General features: G+C 49.2%; 1 protein-coding gene across 4 annotated transcripts in view; it reads right to left on the bottom strand.

The window, feature by feature from the left end:
• The window catches only part of CALN1 (calneuron 1), a 539,785-nt gene extending 514,968 nt beyond the window's left edge, over nucleotides 1-24,817 (bottom strand). For 2 of the 4 annotated variants that reach the window (XM_027612444.2, XM_035722374.1), the window contains exon 1: nucleotides 24,628-24,817. The gene's annotated coding sequence lies outside the window, so the exon portion shown is untranslated. Of the gene's footprint in view, nucleotides 1-12,578; nucleotides 13,093-24,627 lie in introns of all 4 variants that reach the window. The other 2 variants (XM_027612443.2, XM_027612442.2) reach the window with 2 other exon arrangements.
• Nucleotides 24,818-25,088: the final 271 nt, after the last annotated feature.

Raw genomic sequence — 25,088 nt, 5'->3', positions numbered from 1 at the left:
GCTCATCTGCCTCCACCCTGCTGGGGCCCATCACCCATGGCAGGGCCTCTTGGGGGCTGCCACTCTTGCCCCAACCTTTGCCCTCCCCTACCTAGACGACCCAAGCAGACTGCTTCCATTCCTGCCTGCTCTCTGCAGAGCCAGGGTGTGATCTTTAGAAAGCAAACACTGGGTCACATCATGCCTTGCTTCAAATTCTTCAGTGATTTCTCATCAGATATAGAACAAAATGCATCGCCTTACTGTGGTCCATGAGGCCCTGTGTGATCCACCTCTCCGCCTGCCCACTCATCCCTGCTGCCGAATCCCTGCCTCTGCAATGCACCAAGCCTCTTCCTACGTCAGCATTTGTATACCTGATGCTCCCTCTGGAGGGCTCATGCCTAGATCCATGAATGCCCGGCTTCCCCTTATCATTCAGGTCTCAGCTCAATGTCACCTCCTAAGAGGCTCTCCCCAATCACTCAGGTGAAGTACCCCCTCCACATACACACTCCAGACACTATTTTTTGCCATCATAGGTAGCATGTATCACAATCTGAAATGATCTTATCTATCCATCTACCTCCCTACCTATCTATTTATTTGCTAAGTTTGGGAGTTCTGCTCCTAATAATCACAGAGTAGCTCATATGAAATCAACTTTCCATCATAAATAACAGTCATAACAAATAACAGTCGTAAAGTCTGGGCAATAAATAAAAGACAATGTTCCAAAGGCACTGAGAGTGACTCAAAGCAGGAGGAAACTGAAGGGGAGTTGATGCTTGAAAGATGGAAAGGCACTGAGCAACTTCCCATTTGTATGGCTTTCACCCGAGGGCAGCCCCGCATCAGTGCCCTGTGAGGCTAGACACTGAAGTCTTTCTGCTGAGGAATCAGAAGACAGGGTTCAGGACATCACCAGCAGCTAGAAAGGATGAGAGACACACCAGAAAGGAGAGAATCACAGAGGGAGAGACCCAAATCTCATGAGTAATGCTGCCAAACCTCTGGTCAACCCCCAAACTCCACACGGCCAGGGCACACTCAAGCAGCCCAGCTAAGCCTCAGAGAATTGAAAGAACACTTCAGCTACCGTCCAGTTAAAACAAACACACTGACAAACAAATAAATACTCTTCGGATGAACATAACAGAACCCAGAGTCTCTACACATGTTGTTTACAAAGTCCAGGGCACAATTCAAAATTCCCAGATGTACAAACAAACAGGAAAATGTGATCTGTACCCAAGAGAAAAAGCAACTGATGGACACCAACTGGATGAAGATTTTGCAATTAGCTCAAAGTCATAATAGAAAGTATTTGCTAAATTTGTATTATCCATATGTCACCACTAGAATGTAAGCTCTATAAGAGCAGGAACCTAATCAGTTCTGTTTCTTGCTCTGTCCCCAGCTTTTAGAATAACAACTGGTGTATAAAAAAAAAAACCCAAAACTATGAACATAGGCATAAAGCAGAATTGTATTTTTCCTCCTTATTTTCTATCTTTATTACTTGAGGCCCCTCCTAGATGAACCGAACACCAACAGAGAACAATCATTATTCTCTTTCGAATAGAGAACACAGATGTATGATCATGAATTAGTAGTGGCTAATATCTCTGTAGCCAAGTGGCTTTAATCTCTAATTACTGCCAAAAAGAAAGCATGTAGATCAGCTATTCTGAAACCCAATGTCACCATTATTCAGAAAACATTCTTCATCACTTAACTGCCTTAGAGTCAAAAATATATATGCAAAATTAGCTTGTTGTAGGACCTGGGTGTATAATTTGTGGCTAGTGTATATCAGAGGAAATTATGATGTCCAAGGTTAAACATAATCGGTGTTTATTGGGGAGGTTAATCACTGAGGTAGATGTTTAAATTTTTTTTTCTGGATCAAACATTTTTCTGCCATACTCAGAGTTTGGGAAGTTGTTAGACCCTTGGTCTGGACTCTGGATGGGACCCCAAATTCTTGAGTTTTTCCCAGCCCTACCCACAGGCAGGGTGATATTCAAAATTTGTAACAACCCACAGGGTGCAGACACTGACCAATCAAAATGGATGCCAGTCAAACACCAACCAATCAGAAGAGATGCCAGTTCTAAGGCCCTGGTCTGGCAGGAGCTGCAACCTGCATAGCGTTCTGCTCAGGAAGGTGCCCCGGTCACCTCCTCAGTCTTCATAAGAGGATTTCAGTGCCACCTCCAGCTCTACCAACTGTTAAAACATATGGGGTTGTACCCAACCAGCATCCCAGGGCAGCTGCCCTCCAAGTACTTGTCAAGGAGAATTACCTCAAAATCACTGCTCAGTGCTCACACTGTTGGGAGAACAACCACTCTTTAAGTCCATCTTATTTTTCTAAACTATAATTTTTGAGCTAGTATTAGCAGTGGGGACCCCTTTCTTCAAGTAAATCTTAGGAGGAACCGCAATATGAAAAATGAAAAGAACAAAGCTGATAGTTTGGGGTATATAAACCCCAGTGCACCCCCATCCTTTACCATCTCCTTCACACACGCGCGCACACACACACACACACACACACACACCCCTTAAGCCCTGCAGCAGCCTCTGACATTCCATGGAATCACTCATCATGGAGAATGGCTTGAAGGAAAAGCAGCCTATCATAGATAATTGAAACTCTGATTGAGTCGGACCTTCAGAGAGTATTTGGGGCAGCTCCGTCTCCCTAACCATCCCCCCTTCCTAGAGGAATATTACAAGGGGCAGTCCTGTTAAACTCCTTGCCAGATGGAGTGTCAAGTAGTTTAGGACACTGCTCATTGCATTACACCATGGCCTGTTTGGGGGGACCCGCGGGGAATAGTTCTCTCTGCCTCCAGTAACAAGAATAGCTGTGCCTCTCCTGAGCAGTTGGTTTGCTTTTATCACACAGATGCTGGGTCTGCAATAAGAGACTGCTTCCCTCTCTGTGTTGGCTCAGGGCTGCCCCAGAGTAACACCTCCAGCAAATGCACAGGGACTGATGTCATGAATTTTGTGTCCTAACCTCACTCCTGGCTCCATCCTTGCTTTCCCAGTCTTGCTTTTCCTTTGTCTTATTTTCTTTGTCCACTTATTTGTTATTTAATTATGTTTTGCAATTGGATATGCATCTTTGCAAACTGCCTTGTATCCTCTCTGGAACGAGATGGAGAATATTTAAATGGATCCTAAATGTGGGATTTCTGCAGTGCACCATGGCTCTCTTAAATTGGCCACTTTATGATCTACTTTAGCAGGCACCAGCTCTCATATTGGCAATTTCACTGTCTTTTAAAACTAGGAAATCACTGCCTGGCCAAAGAGACGATGTTGATGAACTAACTAGATTTCACTTTATTACAGATTCTTGTAATCTCGCTATCTTCTGGGTGCACGGCGGCACAACTGCGCCAAGTAGGGGGTGGAAAAGGAGTAAACCCATTACTCACCCAAACCCAAATATTTGAGCCCAAACATTTATGACTTTCCCTATCTATGCCCCGTCCCATGGACCATCCTAATGCTTTGATGGGGCAGAGGGAAGAAAAGGGGGGCTCGGGGTACGGGACAGTCTCATTGGAGTGTGAGTGTTTTCAGTTTCTGCTGGTACCATTTCCTTCTCCTCCAACTCTGCGATTAGAAGGGAGAAAGCGATCTGAACCATCGAGTTGTCTTTAAGACACAGATTACGCTCCCCACAACTCCACACCTGGATGGCAGCCTCAGTGTCCCAGGGGCAGAGAATTGGGTTAACAGGTGTCTCGACAAGAGCAGTACATCCATGAGAAAGTAGGAGCTCAACTACTGAGCGAACGCCACAGTTCCCAGGGTGATGCTGACCCGTGAGGCTTAGGGAGCAGCTACGCTATATACACGGGGAAGAAATAGAGACAATCTGGAGGAAAATCTCTCCCGGAGGGAATGTAAAACCCAAGAGCTCTCCCACACTGGCTCTAGGCTTCTCACTTCACCGTGGACCACACAGATACAAGGCTGGGCGCTCCCCCACCGCCCAAGATCAGGGCCCCCCAGTACCCCGGGATGGTGCCTGCGGTTCCTGCATGCTCTGGGGGGAAATCCACAGCGCACAGATGGATGAGCCCCCAGAGGGCAACACCAGGGTACAGCGGCACAGACGCAAGAAAACTCTCTCAGCCTTGGCATTTGGGAAACACTCTTGAGTTTTCTTTCTCGCTTTCTCTCAGGCAGAGGTGTTTTCAGCTTCAGAATTTGCAGTCTAGCTGGTCTTGGGGTGGCAATAGGGGCCCCGAGGCTAGAAACCAATGAGGCCAAAGCTGTCAGCTCAAAGGCAGGTCATAGGGGGTTGAAGCCTGCGTCCAGATAGTACCCTGCAACCTGATTCAAAATGCACACTGGGAGTCAGGGCCCCCCCCTCCATCCTGAGGAGCGCAGGGAGCCTATCTCTCCACAACAGAGGGAACTTCATCTTCCAACCCACAGAGGTGAGCACAGGGAACACGCTGCCCTCATCTAGAGAATGCTTGGGACACTCCGACAGCCCAGTGGGCGGCTCCCTGGTGCTGGACCAAGCAGGGAACAGCCTGAGCTGAGCTGAGGACTGTTTGGCACCTGCACTGGGTTCTCAAAAGGCAGAGGAAGAAGCAGGCCTGTGGGGATGGCAGGAGAGAACGTGGTGGAAGCCCATCTGCAACAGCTTTCCTCGCCGGAACATTCGGTCCCAGGATTAGGGACGGTGAGCACAGGGCATTCGGAGTGTAAACACTGGCGAAACGCAAGGCCCACTTATCCACACCTCCCTCGGCCTGCCTGGGACCTCCTGCAAGTGGACAGACAGCCTTCCTTCCCAGGGGACCGCGACTTGCAGCCTGGGGAGACTCAGGCAGCACCGAGAGAGGCAGAGGCCGCAGGGAGAGGCCAGCCCGGGTCTCCGTGAATCTGTGAATTTGCTGCCCCACTGGGACTCTCCGGAGAATTCCAGGAGCCAACTCTCGGCCTCCCTTTGACAGAGTTACTTTTCATCTCATTGGCTTCAGGCACAGGCAAATGTACACAGGCGAAAACCAGTTAATAACTATGCACATTTTATAATAAATTTTAACAATTTAAGAGTCTGCTACAGCTTTATTATAGTTTTTATTTCACCACACTAATTCAGTGCGTAATAACCTGCCAGAAACCCAGAATTCACTTGACATACGCTCTGGGCGCCAAGATAATGGAATATGCTGAAGAAAAACCTTGGGTCACACTCAGCGAGGCTCTCCTCCCTCCCTGGGGGATCCGGGAGGTGAAGCAGCTCTCCAGATCCTGAAGTGGGCCCGGCCAGCTGCCCTGTGCCTTCCTCCCGGCGGGAGGGACGGACTGACTCAGCCTGAGCTGTGTTTCACAACAGCCCAACTCTGCTGGGATTAGTCTCAGAGCGCAGCCTGCCCCGCTGCATTCCTTGGATCTTTTGGTGCCTCGTCTTCCCCGGCTGGCGCTGGCGGCTGGCCACCCTCACCTCATTCAGGCCTGACCTCAGGGAAATAAGATCAGCCCCAGGGAAAAGCTCCCCGGAGCCAGCTCTACTCTAGCCTCCCTCCCTCTGCCCCTCCAGCCGCCCCTGTGCCCTTAGGCCCTCCCCCCCCCCATTATTCCCAAAGCAGGGCCCACAGATCAGCAACCTCTGCAGCATCTGGGAAGCTGTTAGAGATGCAAATTCTTGGCCCCACCTCAGTCCTACTGACTCTGAAACTCTGGGTGGGCCCCAGGGCATCTGTGTCCTGACAAACCCTCCAGGTGATGTTGACACTTGTGCCGAAATTTGAGAAACACTCAGGTTTGAGAGATGGAGAGGGCGAGCATCTGTTGGTGCTCTGATCAAGCGAGGTTTGGGCTGTCGCTACCTTGCCAGGAAGACTCAGGCCTTAGTGTCCCCACGTGAGAAATAAGGACACAGGTTGGACACTCCCTAAGGCCTCCTGCAGCCCTGACAAATGGCTGAAATAAAGTCCAGGGGAGATCCCACAGTGACCTTCTCTTTAGGGAGAGACTGAGTGGACCACATCTTAGAACGCCCCCCCCCCGCTACTCCCCTTGGGGGGGTGTGGTTGCTAAGGGCCATCTTAGCTTCAACACAAAGAAGAACATCAGGGAGGAGAGAGGTCCATGACCAAAAGAAGTGAAAGACAGGGAGAAACCAAGCTAAGTTGAGTGTGTGTGAGCGCACACGCACAGTATGAGAATTTGTCTAGGTCCCGGCTTTTTTTTTTTTTTAATTTTTAAAAATTTATTTATTTGACAGGGAGAGAGAGAGCGAGCACAAGCAGGGGGAGTGGCAGGCAGAGGGAGAAGCAGGTTCCCCATCGAGCAGGGAGCCTGATGAGGGGCTCTCTCCCGGGACCCTGAGATCATGACCTGAGCCAAAGGCAGACGCTTAACCAACTGAGCCACCCAGGCGCCCCTAGGCCCTGCTTCTTTAATTTTCTTTTCTCTCCCCTTTAGCTCCCTCTCTCTTTTTAAAAGATTTTATTTATTCATTTGAGACAGAGAGATACAGAGAGAGAGAACATGAGCAGGGGGAGAGGCAGAGGGAGAGGGAGAAGCAGGCTTCCCGCTGAGCCAGGAGCCCGACATGGGGCTCGATCCCAGGACCCTGAGATCATGACCTGAGCGGAAGGCAGACGCCCAACCATCTGACCCACCCAGGCGCTCCTCCCCTTTATCTCTGGACTACCTATTTCTCCAAGAACATGAGTAAGTCTCTCCTGTTCCACTGGGGAATAAACAAAACCCTTCCTTAGAAGTTGCAGTCTCCTAAGCCTGCCACCATCTCTCTCCGTGCCATGAGGATGAATCTTGGAAGAGCTGTCTCCGCTCAAACCATCACTTTGAAGGTCCAATTCCATCCTTGACCTCTGTCAATCTGTCTGTTGCCTCCATCATTCCAGGAAACTCTGTTAGCCGCCTCCTACTTCCCAAATCCAAGGGTCATTCCCCAGCCCCTATGTTGCTTGATCTCTCTGACATTTAACACCCCACCCTCTCTAGGTTTTACCTTCTGACTGTCCCTTGTCAGGCTTCAAATGATGCTAAAGAACTGCCAACTTTTGCTCTTCTGTAGCCTGAGCTTATAATTTGATATTTCACTAAATATGCACAGTTTTGTATATGCTATCCAAAATAGGTTATGGAAATAGACAAGGGGTAGTCTACCTAATTTTTTCAGTGTCCCTTAAATGAAACTCCAGACGAAAATAGTCTTAAGGGCCAGAAAACTTCCATTTTCCTTGGGGAACTAGCATATGATCTCATAAACGATGAAACTCAAAAAACAATTCTCAAAATGTTTGAAATAGGCAAATCAATGTTGTCAGTCCTGACAGAGCACTGGCTAGATGTGATGACAATGAGTGGGGTGGGTTTCGGGTGTGAATAATGTCCTGTTTCTTGATCTGGGTGTCAGTTAGGTAAGGTATTCAGGGTGTAAAAATGTATGGAGCCATATAATTATGACATGAGAACGTCTTGGATATATATTATACTTTAGTGAATTTTTTAAGGAATTCTAATTTCCCGTTCCTCACCAGAAAGTTCTTTGATCAGGTTGGTGGCTCAATTACATTCTTATACAACATTTTGACCTTTATGTGTGCATTCTATTTTTTTTTCCGATCTTGCTCTTCTACTCTAAATTATATTTTCCTTGGTACAAAAATTGTATCCTGTTTTATGATTATATCCTTTAGATTTCACTATATGTACACATCCACAAGGCTTTATGGATGTAGGTGAAGCAGAAGTAGTCTTTCAGGTAGGATAAATTCTATTTTTTGTCTCTACATCCTTCATGCCCAGCATATAGTAGTTGTTTGATTCATGTTGAAAGAGAGAAAGAAAAGAGAGAGAGAAATCGGGTAAAAGTGAGTGGAGGGCTTAGGAGTCAAGAAGGGTTCTTTTTAAAAGGAGAGAGATCTGAGCAGATCTCCAGGGGTTTGGGAAGAAGCCAGGAGAAAAGGCTATGTTGACAATGAGGAGGTTTGATCTATGAATCTTGCTCCCAGGAGAGGAGAGGAGAAAGAATGTAGGAAGGGGGTGAATTGTCTTGAACAGAAGAGAAACCTCTTCTTCAATATCCTTGATTGGTTTCTCCTCCTCTCTGAAACCTGCAAATAGTTGTAATGCCTCAAAATTCAGTCCTCTCCATCATAATCTGTCTCCTGATGATTTCATCTGAGATAGTTTTAAATACCATCTGTCCTTTGATGGCTCCCAAGGCTGTATCCAGCCCGGATCTCTGCTGTGAACTCAGGACTGCCCACTCAACATCTCTCCTGGGATGCTCAACAGACGCCTTGAAGTTAACAGGAGAAACACCGAACCCCTGATCTTCTCCCAAACCTCCTCCACCCACAGTCATCCCCATGGGAGGCCAACGAAGCTTGAGTCATCCTTGACTCATCTTTCTCTCACACAACTATCCAATCCATCCGCAAATCCCATTGCCTCCATCCTAAAAAAGAGAGAGAGAGAGAAAGTCCAGAACCCTAGCACTCTTCACACCTCCACAGTGACCACTTGTCCAGCCGACATCCTCTCTCACCGGGATTCTGTGTTCTCGATAGCCTTCCTGCCTCCACCTCAGCCCACCTACAACCTTTTTGCAGCACGGTAGTTCGAAGGAGCATTTTTAGAGGTCTCCCCTCTGCTCAGAGCCTAGTGCTAGCTTCCATCTCACCAAAAGCCAAAGTTCCTATGCCACCTCCAAGCATCTATATTCCAATGTTACCTTCTCCCTCCCTCCTTGTAGGACTGCACGCACCGAGGCCCCATCACTGTCCCTGCACCCCACCCTCCTTCTCTGCTTTCTCTCTCCCCCTAACATGCTGTTTACAATTTACAATTCACCTTTCTGTCCTCACTTTCTGTCTTCTCCACTGGATAAAAGTTCTACAAGGACAAAGTTTCTGTCTGGTTTGTTCACTGCTGTAGCCTCAGAGCCTAGAATACAGCTTTTGGTATATGACCGCTGTCCATTAACATTTGTTGACTTTAATTTCCCCAAGTGATTCTCTTGCTTAAAACCCCTCGGTGACTCTTTATGTCCCTCAGAATAAAGTCCCCTTCTTTGTGGGCACCAGAGGCCCTTTGGGATCTGGCCCCCTGTCCACCTCTCCAGCCTCCTTTCTCACATGGCCCTCCAGAACACAGCCCAGTGGAATTATCCATCACCGTATTTGGTGGCTCGTCCACCACTGGCCTCCTCTCTCAAGAACGCTCTTCCAAAACTACCTCTCTGGGGACTCATTTTGGAGGTCAATCAAGTTAGGGTAGACCCACCCCTATGCCCCCACAATGCACCGGGCTCTTGCCTCTCCTAGCCTGCACCAGTCTCCCTGACACCCTTTGTCTACTGGTCTGTCCTCGTGCTTGAGAGCAGAGGTGCATGTCACTCTCAGGTGGGTAACTCCAGGCCCTAGCCAAGGAGACCTTCTGTTCAGTGGCGGTGGTGGGATAATTATTATTATTACTGCTATCTTTGATAAATATTTATTCAATCAATGACTCTCCTCAGTTATGTAGTAAGTGTCCACACAAAGCTCAACTTACTAATTAATTGATTGATACAGTGACTGACTGGCTCCACACACCAGAGTGAGAGGGTGAGTGCCTCTTCCCACCTAGAGCTCTTTTCCCTCTTCAGAGCCTCTTCTTCAAAGCCTGAAGAAGAGGGAGTCTAGCACATCATGAGGGAGGGCAGAAGTCACCTTGACCTCTCCTTAGCAATCAGAATGGCTTCAAGGGCAATTAGGAGTCCACAGGCACCTGATGCAGGTCCTAGCGCACGAGATATTTTTTTATTACAACTCAAATTTCCCCACAAAAGGATATATTTTAGTCTAAATTTATTACAGTCACAGGGCTCTTTGATCTGTCTGGCTTAGCTGCATTTCTTAAGTAGACTAAGTGAGAAGTGATTTCGCTTAGTCATTAAAAATCAGCTATGGTGAAGGTTAAGTGTCCACACACCATCATGTATTCATTCAGTGAACCTTTATGTAGTTTCAGTGGCACTGGGAGGAGGGTAATGACATGGAAGAGGTGGTCCCTGCCCTTGGAGGAGGCACGGCCCCACAGTTAGTGAAGGGGCCACTGGAGTTATTTAAGTGGTTTTATCCTTCATGTTAAGCTTTGCTTAATTAGAGGCAGATGTCTTCATCAAAAGACAAGAGGAAAGATTTCTTTTGTACCAGCTGCTCACACAGACTTTGGTTAAGTTATTCCATTTAATCCTGACAACTCTATGGTATCACAGACTGAAGAAACTGAGACCCACTGAAATTAAATAGCTGGCCGGGACCTCACATCAGTACATCGTGGTGCTAGGACACCAGTGAAGGTCTGCCATTCCTCCAAGGCCATGACCTCTCCACTCCACCTCCCTGGTAATGGGAATACCCTCTAAGGCCATTCCAAGAATATCCATGGGCCACAAAACCGTACAAAGTTGCCATGTCTACACAAATTCCATGGGGACCCATTTACAGCTTTTTGAAAACCAGCAGCCAACCAGTAAATTAAAACACTACACACACACACACATACACACACACACACACACACACACACATCAAGTTGAAAAGAAAAACTGACACAAAGGAACAGTCTACTTATTTACTTATTGTTAATAGGCCCCAGCCCGTCCAAGGACATGGTTGGTGACGTCTATCCCAAGCCTCTCCCTACCCTGAAGGGGGGCATTTTGCGAAGCCCGGGTTCCTTTGGCTTCCTCTAGAAAGTGGCTGAGGAAGAGTGTTGACTCAAGCAAGAGTGCCCAGAGAGGCAGAGGGCCTGAGGTGTTCAGGCCCCAAGGGGGCAGAAGGAAGAGAGCAAGAAGAGGTACCCATCGCCATGGGAGGAGCTCCCAGGTTGGACACTCTGTGAGCTCAGGGAAGTGGCCACTGTCCTACTTACATCCCAGCTCCAGGTGACAGCCCAAGTCTCCGTGAAGCCATCCACACCCCAGCCAAAAGCAAAGCCTGAAGTGGGCACCACACCTTCGACGCCCACCTCCCATGGGCCCCCTTTCTTCACCTGCATGGTGCTCCCATCATCCTGCCTCCGTGGTGGGTTTCTGTTTGCAGGAAACATCTCTCCCTGGGCGCCTCCCTCAGAATCCTCAAATTATTACACAGATCCACTGCCAGGCACAGTGATTAGGAATTCCATCAAGGGCTTCATTTGTAGGCTTTGAATAGTCTCTCCAAACCAGAACGTTTCTGCCACAGCTGAGAGTTTTATTATTCTGAGAATAGGAATCACTTTGCACCCACAGTGTCTGGGAGGCAGACATCCTGACTTCCCCGACATTCACTCAGAGAAAGTTCCCATCCTTCGCGGGAGGGTTGGAGAGGGTTTAGCTACACCCACCAGAACTACTGTTCATGTGAACGGTTTAGGACTCTGCAGGCAAGAACTTTGGGGGAAAATCCCCAGTCCCATGAGCTGTGTTTTGGCTCAGATCCCTCTCAAGACTTGAGAAGTGATGTTAATCATCCGGTGTGTTTTAAAGCCCCTGGGAAAACATCAATAGAAGTGCTTTTTCCCTCTTAAGCTACTTTCCCGTGTGGGGGTGCGTGTCAGCCCCTGGAAGCCCCCCACTCCGCCAGTGCACATGGACCCGGGCTCTGGGCTCCTAGGGACTCTAACTCAGGACAGTGAAAATGGCCCCCTCTGCTAGGGCCTGGCTTTCAGGGACGGCTGTAAAGTCCTGTCAAGCTGACTGAAAGGAAACCTCTCCTTCGGGTATGACTCAAGAAGAGCATTTCACCCAGAAGGAAGATGTGGGGGCGAAAACAAATCAATGGAGGATTTGCAGATAGATGTTCTTTGGGCCTGAGTACAATTTACAAAATGCAATGTAAAAGAAGATAAATCTCCTCCCCCTCTCTGCCAGACTAGAGCAGATTCAGGAATAAAAACAACTCTTTGCAACAGAACCTGAGGCTCAGCTAGAAGTGAGTTTCCTCAAAAGGCACAGGGACAGGGTTACAAAGTCCTGAAATCCTACACCAAGCATTTTTCGCCTAGCAGCATTAACGTAGGGAAGGGGAGGCTGGAGGACAGGTACCAGCGTGGCGTTCCTGCTGGGACAATTTATGGAAAAGAAAGTTGGAAGGAATGAGTTTTCCAATAACACAGGAGAGCAGCCACACATCCATCTTCAGGCCAACTGAGTGGCAGGTCATTGATTTAAGGAGTGAATCAACGCAGGGTTATGCCCTTTTCACGATTCCCCAAGGGAAAGGACCCAGCAAGGAGGATAGGGTTGTGCATGAGCCCCGGGGCTTGAGGAAACATGTTCCCTGGCTCCTCCGAACCACTTTGGCAACTAGGTGAAGCCAGGACCAAGACACACACCCTGGGAGCTACCTCCAGACACCCCCTCCCCACCCCTTCCTCCAAACCCCCAGGAAAACTTGATTTGTCTCCACTAAACACAAGCTGGGAAACTGGAGAGGAGGCAGAGGGAAAGAGGGGAAAGACAGGGGGCCAGGCAGTTTCCATGCAGCCAGTGGTATTATTGATGTAGAGCCACACAAGCCCCAGAGTGCCATCGACAAGGATCATACCTCCTGCTGATCTCGGGGGAAATGCTCCAAGATCCATGGCTGGGAGTTTAGGAGAATCTCTAAGCCATCAGGAAGGAGCAGAGCCCTGCAGCTCCTCAGAATGATGGACCAGGGCGAGCTTTAATTAACAGGGTCTGATGCCTCTTCTTTTTTGGTAACTGAGCAGATTTAAAGGGCTAGAGTCCCAATTTGGAGGGTGCCGGTGCTGTTCTTCCTGCTGCCGTTGCTGCCGCTCCAGCCACTGCTCAAGCTGCCGGAACAGCTTCCTGCAGACCTCTCACTCCGGCGAGGAACCGCCGAGATGAAGGTGCGAAAGGGCAGCCGGCGATGCGGGGGGCTCGGGCTGCGCGGTTTGAACTCGAAGGCACAGGGCTGTGGACCTCGGCCCTGCCCACCCGGTGCAGTGCCAATGTCTTCACAGGCTGTCTCCCAGACCAGGGAGGGAGGCTGGATTCCCAGGGTGTGGGTGGCATCAGGGGCACCCTCTCCAGACGTGGAGCTGGATGGACAGTGCCTGGGGAAAGTGGGAAGTGTGGTCTCTGCTTTGTGCTGTCTCCTGAGAGCCATCCTGTAAACTGCACACACACGTCTGCCCATGTACACGCATGTCCACCCACGCACACACGTCTGCCCACACACACACATCTACCCATATACACACGTCTGCCCATGCACATACGTCCGCCCATGTACACACATGTCCACCCACGCACACACATCTACCCATATACACACGTCTGCCCATGCACACACATGTCTGCCCATGCACATACACATCTGCCCATGCACACACATGCCTGCCCGTGCACACACACGTCTGCCCATGTACACACATGTCCGCCCACACACACACATCTACCCACATACACACGTCTGCCCACACACACACATGTCCGCCCATGCACACACATGTCTGCCCATGCACACACATGTCTGCCCGTGCACACACATCTGCCCATGTACACACATGTCCGCCCATGCACACACATGCCTGCCCATGCACACGCACATCCGCCCTTGCACACACATGTCCGCCCATGCACACACATGCCTGCCCATGCACACACATGCCTGCCCATGTACGTGCATACCTGCCCATGCACACACACATGCCTCCTTTCCGGATACCCAGATGCAAAGGCAATGGCCTGCAGCCAGCCAGATGTCTTACCCATTCACCTGCATTTTACAGGTAGATCACCAAGAGAAATAGTTGTGAGTACTTCTCCAGAATGCGTCCAGGAGGGGAGATTGGAGAAAGGTGGTGGAGGAAGGAAGGGAAAAGCAAACCCACGTGGAGAGTTGCCTGCCTCTCTGGCTGCTTTTCCCAGAGCATGGCTTGAGTCAGGGATAGTTTCAGTTCAAGACCGTCACCCCCGGGGAGCCTCTGTCCCCACAACCTCTTTCTCCTTGCCCCTGCCAGTCTATTTGGGGAGACTTGCCTTGGGTGAGACCTCAGTGTCTCATCCTCATACTGGTCTATCAGATGTTTGGCATCCATATGATTGACTCTCCTGTGATGCTTCTTTAGCCAATACAGTAATTCTTTATGTGCTGTTTAATACCACTTTCTCCTAGTAGGCATGCAAAGTACATCCAGCCATCTGGGGCTCACCAGACTCAGTGTTCTGCCTCAGAGTGAGTGCCAAGGGGCATCCCAGAGGGAACGGGGCTTGGGGATGGGAGTGAACCTCAGATCCCTTCCGGCTCTGCTATGAGCACCTGTGTGACCCCCTCCCCTCCTGAGCCTGCGTTTTCTTGTTTGTAAAATGTCAGCATCAAACCAAGCCAGGAACACTCTTCACAGAGAGGGGAAGCAAGGAGGGGGGACACAGGCCCTTTTAGAAAACATGTTCCATTCTCCAAACCCCAAGCTTGACCAAATCTTGGCTGACGGGGACAGCACACTGCAGAGGGCATGTGCTGAAAAATCTTGAGAAACACTGTGCAGAATCATCTCCCAGGGCCTCACGTCAATGAGGGATGGAGTGGGTTGGATACAGTCTCCCTGATCACAGACTCTGCTCTGAGAGAGAGAGGCTGCACGCAGCCCGCTCAGACTGGCAAAGGTCAGAGAGAGGTGCCACTTTCTATTCCAGCTGAGCCGTAGGCAAAATCACTGAACAGTACAGTGTCTCTCCACAAAAATCTCTCTGTGCCCACTTTACCCCTAGGTGCCCAGAGTCCTCATGCCCACTGGCAATAAAAACTGTCAGCAGAGAATCCACCATCACCCATTTAGACATGAGTTCAATGTGATTTCTTGTCCTCCGTCTTCCTGGGAGCCTTGCAGATGGCATCTTCTCTCGCCTTTTAAAGACAGCGGGCAAGGGGGACCGATCAGATCAGGGCTGGGGGTGGGGGGGGGGAGATGTGGGCCTGGCGCCAAGAGTGTTCCCACTGTCCCTTGGCACCTCATGGGCGTCTCCACGGAGGTGGTCTCTGGGGCCAAAAGAAGCTGGCACAGCAGATAGATGCCCAAGAAGAACCCCTTGACAAGGAAATGTCTGAAGGGGAATGGGGAATTCCAAGTTCTATTCCTTCCAAACAGCCCCTCGGATCCTTGGGGTCTCTTTCCTGGTTTTCAGCAACAAAATCAAGCCCCCAGTTTTTAGGCTGACAACAAAGAGAATGCCCACATGGGGGAGGGACAGTGGCCTCGACACCCCTTTGCTTGGAGCTGGCCTGGAGTACTCCCCCCACGTTACCACCATGATGGCCTCACGGGACTCCATGCCCCCAATGCCACAGTTCAAAACTCACCTCAACTTTCTCCACGGCTCCTCAGAAAACAAAGAGCTATAAACGTGGAGATTTAACAGGAAGCTAGGTCCCCTGGCAGAAGCAATGGCTTACTCAGCTCTGTGGGGAGGCCCCCAGCTGAGGAGAAGAGGGCAGGTCGCCTGCAGCATCCATCCCCAGAAAGTGCCCTCCAGATGACCCTGACCTCTAAGTCCAAACTGAAGAGACTATGACCCAGAGAGAAGTGGGGTCTCCCTCCCTTCCCATCTAAGCTCTGCCATCAGCACCCCTTTGGCCCAAATGATTGGCCCAGTGATTGACAGATGCGAATGTCCACATGCTTCATGCCTATCGGCGGGAGCTTAACTTTATCAGACTTCTGCAAGATAAGCTTATCAGAATACAACCCAGGAGGCCCCATCTCTGTATAAGGTAGGAGTGATTTTGTGGCACCTCGAAATTGGCCTGTCGACAAATCTGCCTTTGTGAATCTGGCTAGTCCCTGCAGCCGCTCAGCTTTGGCGACCCACGGACACCCTGTGATGCTGGGGCTGAGTTCCAGACCACTCTTCCCAAGTACCCCCTGCCCACTGGCTTTCGTGTTGGTTCAGCCAAAGAAGGACTCCAGGAAGATGGGGAGGCCAGGAAGGAGCAAACCACAGAGGGATGATTCCTATCCCCACTTCCCTCTGGTATGGCTAGGACCAGCCTCACTGGTTCTTCAAGGACCTTCCACTGGTACTTCGAGGTATAATACTAGCTTTGCTTTACAGTACCACCTCATAGAGGTGCCACTAGCAGCTAGGCCATGACCTTCAGTGGTCAGACCACAAGCTGTACCACACTCCACTCCCACCCTAGGTCCCCTCAGCCATGGCAGTCCTGCTGGGTTGACGCCTCCCTCAGGGGTCTGGGCACCAGCTCCCTTGGGCCCCTCCTCGCCCAGGTGAACTCACCTCTTCTCTCTCATTCCCCAAGCCCCAGGGATGGTAGCTGCTCTTGCAATTACTAATTCTTGGGGTTATTTCAACTTTCCAATTCCTGTGTAACTGGTCCTGTGTATTGAGTGCCATCTGTTTGAAACATCTAGTGTGGTTTTGTTTTCCTCGCTGGACAAGAATTTTCCTTGAAGATCCCAAATTTGAGTGTTCTGATAGTCATGATCAAGTCATAATCTGAACATCCTAGCACTTATTACACATTTGAGAATATAAATGTTAACATTTACAGACTGAAAGAAATTACAAGAAAGAGTGAAATATGAAGATCACTTTGTAGGTTGGAGCCCATTGGCACATCCTTATATTACATATTTGTCATTTATTACACCAAATTTTTACATATCAGAAAGAAAAAAAAATTCCTGGTCTGATTTTAGATCTACTGAATTCAAAACAAAAGAATCTTAAGGCCAACTTAGGAAGCCAACAGCGAGAAGACGGAATTTAACACCAGCCCAGCAGGGAAGGACTCTGGGTAACTTACACATTCTATTCTGCTTATTATTTAGCTGTATTAGGTGTGATGGGTAAGTGGTAGTATGTTTCCCTAATATTTTGGAACTTGGACAGTGTAGGCTATTAGGGAACTGGAGGATCTTAATTCATCTCTCGTTTCATCCAATGGGGGGGGTCTGTGGTCTGAGACCAGCCCACTGAGAACAAAAGACCCCTGGGCAGAGCTTGGACAAGTGTTCCTAGTTTAGGAGTTCCAAGGGAGGATCTGGTGTCTTGTCCTCCACACTGAACACATGATGATGAGGCCTGAGAGCAAATCTTGGCCCAACATCCGCCCAGACTCAGATAGAGAGGGGTGGCAGAAGGAAGTAACCCCCAAGGGGCTGGCAAGGGCTGCTCTAGGCAACGACCCTATCCAGGTGGGCTGTCTGCAGAAAGACGAGAAGAGCAACAGAGTGACCGTGTGTGGCATGAACTTTTTGAGCACAGGGACCAGAACTGCTCACTAATGCAGTTCCCAGGCTCAGACCGGTGATTACGAAGTCTTCCTCCTTTGGGAAGTCTGTGGTAGAGAGGGAAAGACAAAAAGGCAAAATCACAGAGAGCAAAATGGGCTTCTCTTCTACAGGGGACAGGAGTAAGGGTGTGAGATGAGGGAGCAAATGCCTTTTGCATTCCCTCACATCATCTTTACCTCTTTCCACTCTTCCAGGACCCACATCAAGTCCAATCCAGTGTGCGCTACCCTAGAGATCTGGCCCTTCACAGACACCCTCCCCCACCTCCAGTCCCACTGCCACTGGCTTCACGGAAGCCATTTGCAATCTCCTCTGGTCTCTTACAAGAAATTTCTTTTTTTTTTTTTAAAGATTTTATTTATTTCTTTGACAGAGAGAGACACAGTGAGAGAAGGAACACAAGCAGGGAGAGTGGCAGAGGGAGAAGCAGGCTTCCCGCCGAGCAAGGAGCCCGATGTGGGGCTCGATCCCAGGACCCTGGGATCATGACCTGAGCCGAAGGCAGACGCTTAACGACTGAGCCACTCAGGCGCCCCTCTTACAAGAAATTTCGAAGTGAAACCCCCCACCTCCATCTATCCATAAATAGTGTCCAGTGTCCTGCTAGGCATCAGATATAAAGCCCAGCCCTAGGGGAGCTCCAGAGGTTGCAGAAAGACCAGTATCAAACAGTTGCAAAGGAGAATGAGGGCAAATAAGAAGAAATGCACAGTACTACACCAGTTCTCATCATAGGACTAACTTACTCTGGGGAATTGGAGAAGGCTCCTGAGGTTGGTGGTGAAGCTAGGACCTGGCGTTGATGATGTGATGGGGGAGAGATTGTTCCCAACAGAACAGGCTCTAGGGCACCGGGCACCAGGCAAGGCCAGGGAATGGAAGAAATCCAGCTCAACATTGCTCACGAGGAGGGACTGGTTCATGGTCAGATGGAGAGGTAAGCAGGGGGCACTCACGAGGCCTGGGACTTCATGGTCAGGGAGGCTGGATTGTGACATAGTGAGGGAGGCACCTTAATAAAAGATCCTTCATCAATATGGAATATCTAAGGAATCTGTTGTATAATCCAAGTAAGCAATGAAGGAAGTTTGAACAAGGGTTTACAATGGGAGCACAATGGAATCAAGCTTTCTAGGAAGCACCCCATGGTGCTTGGGATAAAATCAAACTCCTTAATCTACCTGAAAGGTGCTTTGTAGGGGCGCCTGGGTGGTTCAGTTGGGTGAGCAACTGACTCTTGTTTTTGGCTCCAGTCGTGATCTCAGGGTCATGAGATCAAGCCCCATGTCGGGCTTCATGCTCAGCGGGGAGTCTGCTTGAGATTCTCTCTCCCCCTCCTTCTGTCCCTCCACCTGCTCTCTCTCTCTCTCTAAACAAATAAATAAAATATTTTTAAAAAAATAAAAAATTAAAGGTCCTTTGTAAGCTGCTGGTATCAATGTTCCTTTTGTCACCTCTCATCTCATTCCAGGTCTCCTCCTAATTCCTGTCAGCTACAGCCACATGAAAGCACTTGCAACTCCCAGAAGAGGCCCTCCTTACACATGTCTGGGCTTTAGCACATGCTGTTCCACCAGCCTTGAATGTCCTTCCTTGCTGCTTTAGTGAACTCCTATGTATCTGTCAAGGCCCTACTCAGATGTCACATTCTTGGGAAACCTTCTACAAGAACCACTCTCTCCTCCTGTATCTACCTTCCCCCAGGCGGCAAAGGTACCTGCCTCCCCTGTAGCAATCACCATACTGTACAGCCATTTTCCTCCTACATGATTGTCTCCCACTCTATAAGGGTAGCAACAGGTGTTCTTTGCCATCCTATCCTTGGCGCTTGGTACAGGGTGATCCCACAACAAATTCTGACTCCAATGAATGGGAGCATATACTTCCACATTAACAAGCTTCCTTAACTCCTTGGCGGAAAATGCAGAATTTGTAGAACTCACACCTGCGAAGTTCTAATAAAATGTCAACAGTCTGTAGCCACTCATGGCCTATTATCAAGGGAAAGTCTGTTCGGTAAGTAAATAGTGGTCTTATTCGTTAGAATAATACACAAGTAATGATTTCTTAATTTTCTTATTTTTCTCACACTAGTCAAATTGTCTGGAGTTATCTCACTGTGACCCTGCCCACAGCATCAGACTACGCAACCCGACGCAGGAACAAGAGGCCTCCCTGAGGCAACTGCTTCCATAGTCTTGCCCATGATTTGCTAAATCACAGGAAAGGCAAAGGGTCCCAGTTTGAAGAAAAGGTATTTGCTTCCATGAATATGGAGATTCGGAGCCACCAGCTTACAAAAGCTCCAAAGGCTCAACACAGACTAACAAGTAAAAAAAATGCCCACTCCATTCTGATTGTGGTAAGGTAGAGATGAAAATCCCCACACCTCCTGCCCCATGAGGTTTTTGTGACACCTGGGGTCAACTTCACAAACGTAAGGTGCTGGTCGAGATCTCCCCTGGGTGCCAGATGAAACTTCGTGATCAGCTTTTATGCCCTGTCCTCTGTCAGCTTCCACAGTCACATTTACCCGGCAGATGTGGATTTGGTCCAGGTGTTACTCCACGCCCCTCTCCTCCCTGATGTCTGGGCACAGCGCTTTGCCTTCCTGAATCCCCCCTGAATCTTGGTTTCGCTCCATGGCCCTAAAGGTCAAGCGTTCACAGGATTTGCAAATAGCAGAGATAGCTAGAACAAACAGGCGCCCCCCGATTCATTCTCTCCAGCCACCCCAGATTCCTCTCTCCCCAGTTTTCTTGCCTTCTTCCTTCCTTCTCTCTATCCCACTTCCTAAGCTGAGAGCCCCGCACTCTTGTGCCACAGAACGCCTTATGGGAGAGCATGACAGATGCAAAGCAAGAACTGGACTGAACGATAAAAGAGTCATTAGTGAGTCCTGTTCCCAGGGCCTGGGGAACTCTGGGTCATAGGAGCCCCCTCTAAGTTCTGACCCAGAGGTGCAGCTTAGGCAGACATTGGGTCCCCAAGCTGCTCACTGGCTAATGCAGCAGCCTGGGGAAGCAGGGGGGCATCCCTGGGTGAATTTCCTGGAGGTAATAAGTGGCTCACAAGCAGCTTGATGGATAGCCTTGCTCTGTCCACCTGACCTTGGGTACCAGCACAGCTGGCCGTGCCATCTGAGCCTCTCGGAGTACAGCAGTCCCAGCAGGGTGCTCTGGATAATGCACATTGTGAGTGGCAGTGTCATTTCCTTAAATCACACTGCTGTCACTTGGCAAGGCCATCTACTGACGCTCAAAGGCCCAACTTCCTTTCCTTATCTCATAGCTGGGGGAGATGCCAAACTCAACAATAAAACCATTGGCTTCTAAGAAAACGAATCAGTCAGACAAGCCTGTATATACAGACATAAGCTGAGGCCAGAAGAAGCAAAGCAAAGTGATGTCCACAGTCCCAAACACAGAAAACCTATTGTGGAGAGGAGGCTAGAGTCAAACAGTGGGGTTTGGGCAAAGGGCAGTCCTGTCAGGGGTATGCGAATGGCCACCAGCCAGCCCTGCAACCAGGGTCCTTTTTGGCCAAGAGATGAGAGTCTTGCAAGGAGGCTTCAGTGGGAAATGAAATGGGAGCTGCCAGGATGCCCAAAGCACCCACTCCCTTCCCCGAACCAAAAGACCCCCACGTGGTTCACTCCATCCAGGCCAATTATAGTCCACAGTGAGGTTGGACTGGATTTATGTTTTCCTGGCTAGAGTCCTTGTTAATTTCCATGCAACTTCTGCACAATTAATACATATTCATCATTGAAAGAAAAGCACAGAGAGGTAGTTTCCCCAAATGGCGTCATCCAGGGGTCAATGCCATTTTATTTCCATTCATTGCCAACAAGAGCCTGGCAAAAGCTTCCCTCCCCACCACCTGCTTCTTAATACACTAAGGTGACTGGGCTCTGAGCCTCTCCTGGAGCACCCAGCTGGGGCAGAGGCTGGGCCACAGGGGCTCAACTTGGACAGGCCGTCCTTGGAGGCTGACACCAGACCCCCTCATTTCCTTCCCAGGTTAGAGAACTTGCACATTTTAAAAAGGTAAAGACCATCATGGAGCTAACCACCATCTCTCCCAGGGACTCGGAAAACTCCAAGAATCCAAGGACAGCTCAGAGGGGGAAGGAGGAAGATCACCACAAGCCTAAAAGAAAAACATGGAGGGATCTGGGCGCCTGGGTGGCTCAGATGGTTAAGCGTCTGCCTTTGGCTCAGGTCATGATCCCAGGGTCCTGGGATCGAGTCCCGATGATAAATAAATAAAATCTTAAAAAAAAAAAAAAGAAAAACATGGAGGGATCTGTGATGGCAGAATCGGTATTGGTTGGGAGCGAGAGAGACCTCACCTCTTACTGAGTCCCTACCTAGCTGTTGGTGACAGCAAACTGTCCCCCAGCTCCCACCACCCCTGTGTAGCTTGTGCAGAAGGGGTAAATGTTCATATGGTCTCCCTTCCACCCTGAGGGGCAGGGAGGTAGGACACTGTAAGTGTGAACAACCCAAAGTACAGAAAACCAGTGATGTGAAGTTCTGTTGGGTTTTTGTATAGCCCATAAATAGATAGGTATCTCTTTATTGAGTCCTGTATGCAGTTGGACTCAGGGACACAGCTAAAAGCCAGGGCAAAGTAGGACTGATATTATTTTGCAAAAAAAAAAAAAAAAAAAGAAAACCTCTTCCTATTTTGTATAATATCATCCCCCTGCCCACTTGGACCACAGCCCCCTCAACAGTAATAATAATATGAAAAGGAGGAGTAGGCAAAGGGACAGAAGGAAGAGCAAGAGGAGGAGGAAGTGAGCAGAATTTCTTCCTTGAATTCATATTGCAGTGGTGGCCAAGCAACAATATTAAGCATATCCACCCCAAGGGCATCCCTTTGCTAGCCCACTCATTCATGCTAATTCTGCATATTCCTGGCTAATTTTCCTCTTGCCCTCTGTTCCATGTGGCCAACCACCACAGCTAAACCTTTCTTAGCATTTCTTTCTTTCTTTTTTTTTAATTCTATTTACTTATTTGAGAGATAGAACAAGCAGGGGAGGGGCAGAGGGAGAAGCAGACTCCCCGCTGAGCAGGGAGCCCAACATGGGGCTAGATCCCAGAACCCTGGGGATCATGACCTGAGCCTAAGGTGGACGCTTAACCGACTGAGCCACCCAGGCGCCCCCTTTCTTAGCATTTCTAAGCCCATCTGAGATTGTTCATTGAACAAGCCCGCTCAAGACTCTCTGATTCAACCTGCCCCAAGTAATAGCGTAGCCTGAACAACTCCAGCTTTGGGAAGTAATACCACTCAAGTAAACTTAGAGCAGTATCCCCAGCTCCCTTCTTCAGCCACAGGAAGAAGAGGCACTGCTAGGTTGGCTTATGAATCCCCTTGGATTCCTAAATTTTAGTCCTTGAAATTGATGCCATCACATAGCAAAGGCTAAAGACAGAAACCACCAATGTCCTACATCCCAAACTAGGACCCATTCTTGAGAATCTCCCGGACAGAAATCAAGGGTGGTACCACATATGTCAGCCCCTAAGGTTTTCTGAGAACCCCCAGTCCTTCTTGATGTCTCCACATCTGCCCAGGGACGCAGGGGAATATCCACCGATACTCTCAGTCCAGCTAATGCTTCAGAATCCAAATATCCTGGACAAAGCACAGAGGGACATCTCAGATGCCTCTCTCTGGTCTTCCCAGAGCTTGAGAAAGAGGAGAGAATTCAGAGCTTCAGGGTGCTGATGACATGCTTCTGGGTAACTTTTATTTGTCCTTTATGGCTGAAACCAGACATCACCTCATCCAGGAAGTCTTCTGTCATGCACAAGGTTAGGCTCCCATTCTCTGTGCCCTCAAAGCATCAAGCACTTCCCACCTAGACTTATTACACTATATTGTAAGTTCCCAAGAACCTCTCTGATCCCCAAAACACACTAGACTGTGCTTTTGAGCCTAGGGGCTGTGTCTTACCGGTCCCTCTGGAGGGCTATAGCAGTGACCTCCCACATTTGCTAGTGGCCTGGACACCCCTAATCCCAAATTTGAGTTTTAAGACCTGGTGTGTGCCTATTTACACCAAGATTAACATATTTCTGCTCACCCTCACCCCTAATTGCTGCAGCTAGGGGAAATAAGAAGTGGGAATTGAAAACAGATCTCTCCAAGGCCAAACCAATAGAAGAGGGTTTTGTAATGTCACAGTCAAGGTCAGGAAAGAGACAGACACTCTTCCAGCATAATAAAGTCCAAAAATTATGCTAGCAGTAAGACATGAATCTTGTATGTACATCATTGAAGTCTGTAGGCAAGAGATTAACACTTGCAGTATAAGTGAATTGTTGTTTAAAGTAGTTTGGGATGATCATAGAGGAAAAAAAAAAAAGCAAAATTCCTACCCAGAGAAGAGTCCCCTCCCTTCACTCCTCTGGCTTCCAGGCTCTAAGTCTCCCCCTCATTCTGAGCATCAGTAAAATGAATGGAGACTTTAATATAATGAGAAGTTGGGACACCCTAACCAAGGGAATAGTCCTAGCCTGGGAAAGGAAGAAAACAAATGAAGCAGAATGAACATAGAAAACAGGACCAAGTGAGACATCTGGTCAACCAAGAGGACCTCCGTGTGGGGGCCAACACCCTAAAGGTCTGGGCAGGGAGGGCCCGCTCTTGGTATGATGCAGGAGTTTGAGCTAATTAGTTTGAAGCCACAGTGCCCACCCCTCAACCCATTACCATTTCAGTTCTGCATAGTTTAGATTCTATCACTAAGGACCTGGATTGAAGAACACACTGAACTTTCCTCGAGGTCGTGTGTGGGTTCTACACGTGTGTGCACATGTCAACAGGCACTTGCCTGACAAAGGAAGAGAAAAGATTAGCCCTCCTTCCCCGGGTCAATAGCTGACACCTAAGATACCTCTAGGGTCACTGACAGGGAGGTAAGGGGACATCTGGAGGAGGGTACCCAGCCGCAAGGGAGTGCACAGTCTAGTGTGTGGGGTAACTGAGAGGTCAAGAGGCATCTACAATATAGTATAGAAAGTGCTACACGGAAGTGCCAAGATGCTTTGAGGACACAGAGAAAGGGCACCTTAGGGCTTAGGAAGGCTTTCTGGAGAAGGTGATATCTATGTTGAGCTCTGAAGATCAAGTAGAAGTTAACCAGAAACATGTCCCTAAAATACCCCACCCCGCCCCCACACTTGGAGAACAGCTGCAAGCCTTCCTGTGGGTCTAAAATAAGGAGACCAGTGTAGACACACATCTCAGATGTGTCAGAGCCTGTTTATTCCCCCTCCTGGGTCCCCACAGCTCACAGACCCTCTTGCTTACCTATGTTCCTGGAGGTGGTCCCAAATCCTTTCCCTGGAGCTGTCAAAGTGGTCCCTATGTTGTTAGCCGGGATGAGAAGACAGATTTGCAGTGTCCACACAGCCGGGGAGCCGCACCCCAGAGCCAGCCCGGCCTGGCCCCTTGGAGCCCACTGAAGTCGTGCCAGACACAGGGGAGATTGCCTGCTCAGACTGCAAGGGGGAGAAGTGTGCTGTGAGCGTCCTGGAGCCCAGCCAGGCCTCTCTGGCGAGGCAGGCAGGTGGAGGAGGAGCTCCTCCGTGTAAAACTCCAGAGGATCAAATTAACTCCCAAGGAGCCGTAAAACCCGCGGACTAACCGCCACCTCTAGGTCCACTGCAGAGCCCCACCCAGGCTGCTGAGGGTACATGTTCCTCACTATAGTCCTCTGGACATGCCCCTAATTAACTTCACCTTGCTGCTTAAATTTGAGCCAGACCCCT

Source organism: Zalophus californianus, chromosome 10 (genome assembly GCF_009762305.2).
Source record: "Zalophus californianus isolate mZalCal1 chromosome 10, mZalCal1.pri.v2, whole genome shotgun sequence".
Taxonomy (NCBI): Eukaryota; Metazoa; Chordata; class Mammalia; order Carnivora; family Otariidae; genus Zalophus; species Zalophus californianus.
The sequence above is the reverse complement of the archived record's forward strand: the minus strand, read 5'-3'. Positions and strand labels throughout refer to the sequence as shown.